Raw genomic sequence first — 6,000 nt, forward strand, 5'->3', positions numbered from 1 at the left:
CTGTATGCTTTGCATTAAACCACAGAGCATTTCAGAACTATAACAGTGATCAGAGATTTCTACATTTGATAAACAAGTCTGTGATAAAAGGATTGTATGTTTGAATATCTAAATGTATAAGCAATGCATGGCTTGGTGCTCACATCACAGTTCACAATACTCACCCTAACATTACATACATGCTCATTTGGGCAGCTTAAATTCTTGGATGTGAGTATTAATTAGCTGCAACATCAGCCACTCAAATGGGGTACAAGGGCTCTTTTGCTTCTTGTTTCTGAAGAATTTTAGATGAGGAAGGGCTGGGTCTCACTGTGGGCATGCCCAACCAACCCAATACAGAAACATCTTTTGGGAAGGGTTAAACTTGTAGTCAATCAATGTATGTATGTCGTAGAGTCAGAGATGGCTAATGTGCAGTTTTTGTTAAATTGTGCTGCCATAAAAACACTTTCTGTGACACATTCTAGGCCAAGACTAACCAGACATTGTACATCGAGGTGAGGATTTTAGGGCTGGTTTGAAGAGTTTTGTTGTAAATAAAACCGTATTGGGACCATATCCTGGTGTACTCTTCCTGTGTGCCCACCACTCAGCTGTATGGAATTACTTGCTTGTAAATTTAAATGTTATACATGCACATTCAAGGCAACACCATGACAAACAGCATACTCCAGCACAAACACGTTAAATACATTTATGCACAGTTCCGAGTGGTTGCAAGTGCTAACAACACACACATGGGCTGAATACAACTCACCACAATGGGCCAAGGCAACACAATGTTCATCTTACACCCGCAGAAGACCATTACTGCAGAAGCCCCACAGAAAATGGGCACCCAGATCATGCATGGATCATAGACTGAATGGAGAAAAGCTCTTTATTCCAGACCCCATGAACGACCAGTATGCTCAGACAATAGTATCATTATGCAAATAATGCACAGTCGCTAATCTGGATGAATACTCGCACACACAGGCAGCGGGAGTGAAAATGCACCTTATGACCACACTGAGACAACGCTGTCCCGCACGGGGGCTCCGGCGGGACGATTAGGCAAGCAAACCTTGCACCGAGGTGTTGGCACGGGTATGAGGTAGGGGCCTTAGATTCTGCTCAGCGAGACCCCTCAAAAGCTGGGAGCCATGTCAACCCCCACCGGGTAAGGACCCACAGGTGGAAGTTGCGGTCAGTGCTGGGACCCTGACGCAGAAAAGTGGCAAGTTCCAACACACCTGCAGAGGCGGGTAGCTCTTTTATTCACAAGCTTGGTTCTCTTTAGGCAAGTGCTTTTATTTCTGTACCTCAAATATGAAATTAACAAGGTAAGCAACAAAAACAATACTCTTATTGTGTGCTCCTATTAGTACCACCTTCCACCTTCCAAGCTCCATTGGTAGCCGAGTTCATGTTGATACTGATCACAGTTTGAGTGCCCAAGTTTCCAAGCCAAAATGCAAGCATTTACACAGTGAAGAAAGGCGCTTTTGGCACTTACTGGAAATGAGGCAGAGCGACCTGAAACAATATGCACAGGATCACACCGTGTGGTAAAATGGGAGTAGCTGGGAATCCACACCTCATGGATTCAGACCGCCTTTCCGGGAGCTCGAGAGGAAGTTGTCCCACTAATTCCCTTACCCTGCAAGTAAAGCACCTCACAGCTTTGGAAAGAAACACAAGGGAAACCACACACGTGGATACAAATTAAGTATTATAACCAACCCCAAATGGCACCAAAAACATGCAAGGTCCGCTCTGTACTGTATTCATAATGGCAGAAGAAAATGAACCATAATGGGCGACGTAGACAAAACAGGCAGCGCAGGGCCTTTCTTAACTCAACAGTGCTCGCACGACTGGTAGCAGAGGGTACCATAGGTGAACACACCACCAGTACACGCACTTGCACAAACCTGAGCACATAATGCTGTGGGTGCCAGCGAAGGCCGATACTGAGTGAGCCCGGTGCCCGCGACAATGCGCACCTTTCTCTGCATGCATCATGCGTGTGTCACTGTAGAGGTAGAGAGGGAACCTGAGAAGACAGGGTTGGGGGTCAAGGGAAGTAAATGTTCGCGAGGCCCACTACAAGGGTTTAATAACCTAAAAACTGCCCTGTGCCCGCACACACAAAGGGAACAGCCCACAGCAGAGTGGCCTCATCACAAGCCAACAGTGGGTGGCAAGGCTCCTCCTGAGACCATCGACGGTTAAAGCTAGAGGCCCTTAGTTAGGCGGAGGCACGAGCGCATGCCCACCCCCCTGCCTGTCACCACCAACCAACAGGCCAGCAGCAGCAGCCAAAGGAGCTGCCAAGATCACGTTCACCACAGGCCATCACCACATGCCCGGCCGGCAGTGCCCCCACTCCCCCGGCCCCCAAATACTTACCTGCTGCCCACCCACTCGCTCCTCTTTTCTCGTAATGGAGGGGGCTCAACAACGTGAGCCCCAATTAATCCTGTGCTGTGTCAATTTCAGAGTTCAGTGCATGTGCATAGCCCGGGAGAAGGGCACGCTGCGCGTGCGCCCATGGGCCTGGCTGTCGCCAGGGTCACCCAGGGGGAAGTGAATAAAGCAACAAATGTTGCTAATTTGCCAATTGCTGTCCTGCCCTGCCTGAGGGCCGAGGCTGCAGTGCTACTAGTCTAGAGTACGTATAGTAACGTTAAATGAATGTGGCTAGTGCGGCCTGGCCTGGATTTGCAGGAGCACCGGCTCGAGGCGGACTTGTACCGCAGACAGCTGGTGCAGCACCCCCTAGAGGCTGACTGATGTCAGGCAGCCGCCTGAGCAGCCTGACACAAAGACCGGCCCTGACCAGTGGTAACCTCTTTTGCTGCTAGATGCACCGAGGACTTCCCCAAACTCTTTTGAAAGGACCACTTTCTTCACTTTCAGAGCCTTTTCACTGTTCAATCACCATATACTGCACTTGGCATACGTTTGCAATATGAGTAATAGAATAAAATAAAATGTAGGTTTCCTTCTTGACTACTCACTCCTCTACACACTTCAGGCTCAACCTTACTTCATCTCTCCGCAATGAAATCACAGGATTGGCTGTCAGGTCCCATGGTATTCCCAATTTTATAGCGAACGCTTGAGGGCCACAAAGAACAAATTGTAACCTTTAATTATGATCGTGAACATTCATCTAATCTGCCGAGGATTCTGGGTATATTCACCTAATGTTAACTCTGTCCCATCAACAGTTCCATCCACCTCTGTTTTTGCTTTACCACTGATGGAATATTCTGTACCTGAATTAATCTGGCATCTACGGTATATCTAGGCGCCCCACCTTCCAGTATTGCCAAGATAAGTACGTCAAGCTTCCATTTGGACCCCAAAAAGAAATGTTTATGACTTAGCTTTGTGATTCCGTAAATTGGCATCCATGTTGTTTCTCAGGTCAACAGTGTGCTGGGTCTCATCAGTGATATCTGTCGATATGCGCCTTCGGCACCTTTTTGCATAATGATCCGCTCTGCTCAATTCTGGAATAAATGTCCAGTTCACATTCTTTTTCCCCTTCATCAGAGTCAATGGTCCCAAACGCTGGCCAGTCGCATTAGTTCTACATTTGCTTATTTTATTTCGATCCAATTGCTGGCCAGCGTATACCGTTGCTTTGTAGAAGTTTTTTTTTAATGACATTTTTTATGCCAACATTACATTGAAAAAACTCATCGACCTATAGGGGATTTAAGGGGATAAATGGGATAGGGAGGGGATTGAGGTAGGTTATAAAATATAGGGAAGGGGGATTGGGGAGGAACCCCCCCCCCCAAATAGAAAATAAACCAATGAGTTTTTTCGATGGAATTGTGTCTGTAAAAATTCCATCGAAACAAAGCAAGTCGGCAAACAGACATAGGACCTCTGGGCAGATAGCAGTAAAAAAAACTTTTGGGAGACCACACCAAGCCTTAGTCGGTTATAGTAGACTAGATACAACTTTGCATCCCACCAGAGCAGAGAAGGGCGGGAATAATGAGATACCCTGAAATATCACAAAAAGATCATTAAAGGAGGTAGACTAATGAGAAAATAGCATAAACATGATACTGTTTCCCACAGTATCAATACATTTCTATGTACCCAATGTATTGCCACCCAAGTGAGTAAGTAGGATTTTCCTGCCCGCTGCCGTACACCCTCCTACTTCCTTGAACTGGGGTCCCTCCTTCGCCCACATCTCCAGCCTCTTTCTCCAAGGAGGGCAGTGTTCCTCCCCTTCCCCCCTCCATCCCTACCCATACCTCCACAATTATCTCAGTCCCATGCTACCATTCAAGTGCCCCTTCACTTTCTATTTGAGCTTCTCTGCTTTGGCCTCTTCCTCAATGCCTCTGCCCACCAAACTCCTTTCCCACCGACCCCCCACCTGCCTCTTGAGGCAGACTCGGAGGCCCGCGCTTTACCGCGCTACCTTTGACCGCAGGAAAGACCCATGATGGAAAGGCGTTGTGGTAAAGACATGTCACCACGTTGGGATATGTGGGGGGCGGGGTTGAGTACCCGCGCGCACCAGGCAGCATTTGGGTTATGATTATTCAGTGTTGCAGAAGAGTGGTGATGAGTTCCAGCAGTGCTTCAATTATGCAATATTTGAATGTTTCTATGTCCATAGGTAATTTAAAGCTCAAAAGCGACTCCCGGCTCCTGAGAATCAGAAGCATTTTTAAACCCACTGATAGTATTTTTATTTCCGGCCATCCTCTTGTGGAGCAGCCCTGCAGCCCTTCCACTGCCTGTTGCAAGGTTTGACTTTTACAAATGCAATGCTACTTTGTCTTCCGTTTTGTTGACAGACTCTGTAGAACTCTGGTTGAGTCTTTCACCTAAAAACTGCCTTCCGTTTTTTCTTTCTCCATTGAATATGTCAGAATTGTAAGCATTGGTGTGTTTTGAGGTCCAAAAACATGCAATGGCTTCCAAATGTTTAGGCGTGAGATTGTACAACTTCCTCCCCCAAACGTTACCTGGAGCCCTGGATCCCAGGCCGGGCTCTGATTCTATTTCAAGACAGAAGGCTTCATATTATGCAATCATTCTTTACTCTGACACCACAGCAGTAAAGAAAAAACTATTACAAATAAATATGTTTTTTCAACTGAAACTAAAAAGAAACTTAATGCAATCCAAAAGGAAGAGTCCTCAACCCAACATGGAGGCCAGGTCAGGCCCTGCAGGTCACCAATAGGCAGAGACCCACCCCTTTATAAGTCCTTTCCTCAAAACACCAACTCCTCTTTCTTTGCTGCTGACGCCACAAGCTAAGTACATTTGTATTCACTAGTGTACTTTGTTGCTATTGGTGTCTTTGAAGTGTAGACAAGTTCATTTCTTTGTTACTTTCTTTACTCTTGCAATGATGTACGCGGCTCAAACCCATTTATCCCTCATTTACACTGAGGTGTTTTCAAATTGTTGTGCGCGACCGGTGCTTCATTTATTTACCCCTCTGCAGCTGTCGCATTTGCACAAACACCGGGCTCAGTGTTCTATCTCCTCAGGGCCCGGGCGTCCTGTGTTTCCTTTCTTTTTTCCTCATACGGCCAGCGGTCGCATTCACACAAACACCGGACCAAATGTTCCATCTTCTCAGGGCCGGGTGTTCTATGTTTTTCTTTTTCCTTCACACACAGAGAATTTTCCTTAAAACCCTTGCCCTCACGCACAAATGCCTAGCCAATAAGGCCCTGATCTATCTCTGCAGTTGGCTTTCGCGCCACTCCACTGCCCGACCACTAAGAACTGCACAGACTCATTGCCTAACAATCCCTAGGTTTAAGCTTCAAAAAGCTGGAGGCACTAGCTTCCCTGTCCTAGCCTCTAAACTATGGAACACCCTCCCCACTACTATCAGAGCCGAAGACTCCTTCAACACCTTCAAGACTAAAACCAAATCTTGGCTCTTTGACCAGCAATAGACATGTTCAACATCTGTCCTACTTACTCAGCCAACTTGTCCCCTGACACCATTTC

Source organism: Ambystoma mexicanum, chromosome 5q (genome assembly GCF_040938575.1).
Source record: "Ambystoma mexicanum isolate Mex_15411 chromosome 5q, UKY_AmexF1_1, whole genome shotgun sequence".
NCBI lineage: Eukaryota > Metazoa > Chordata > Amphibia > Caudata > Ambystomatidae > Ambystoma > Ambystoma mexicanum.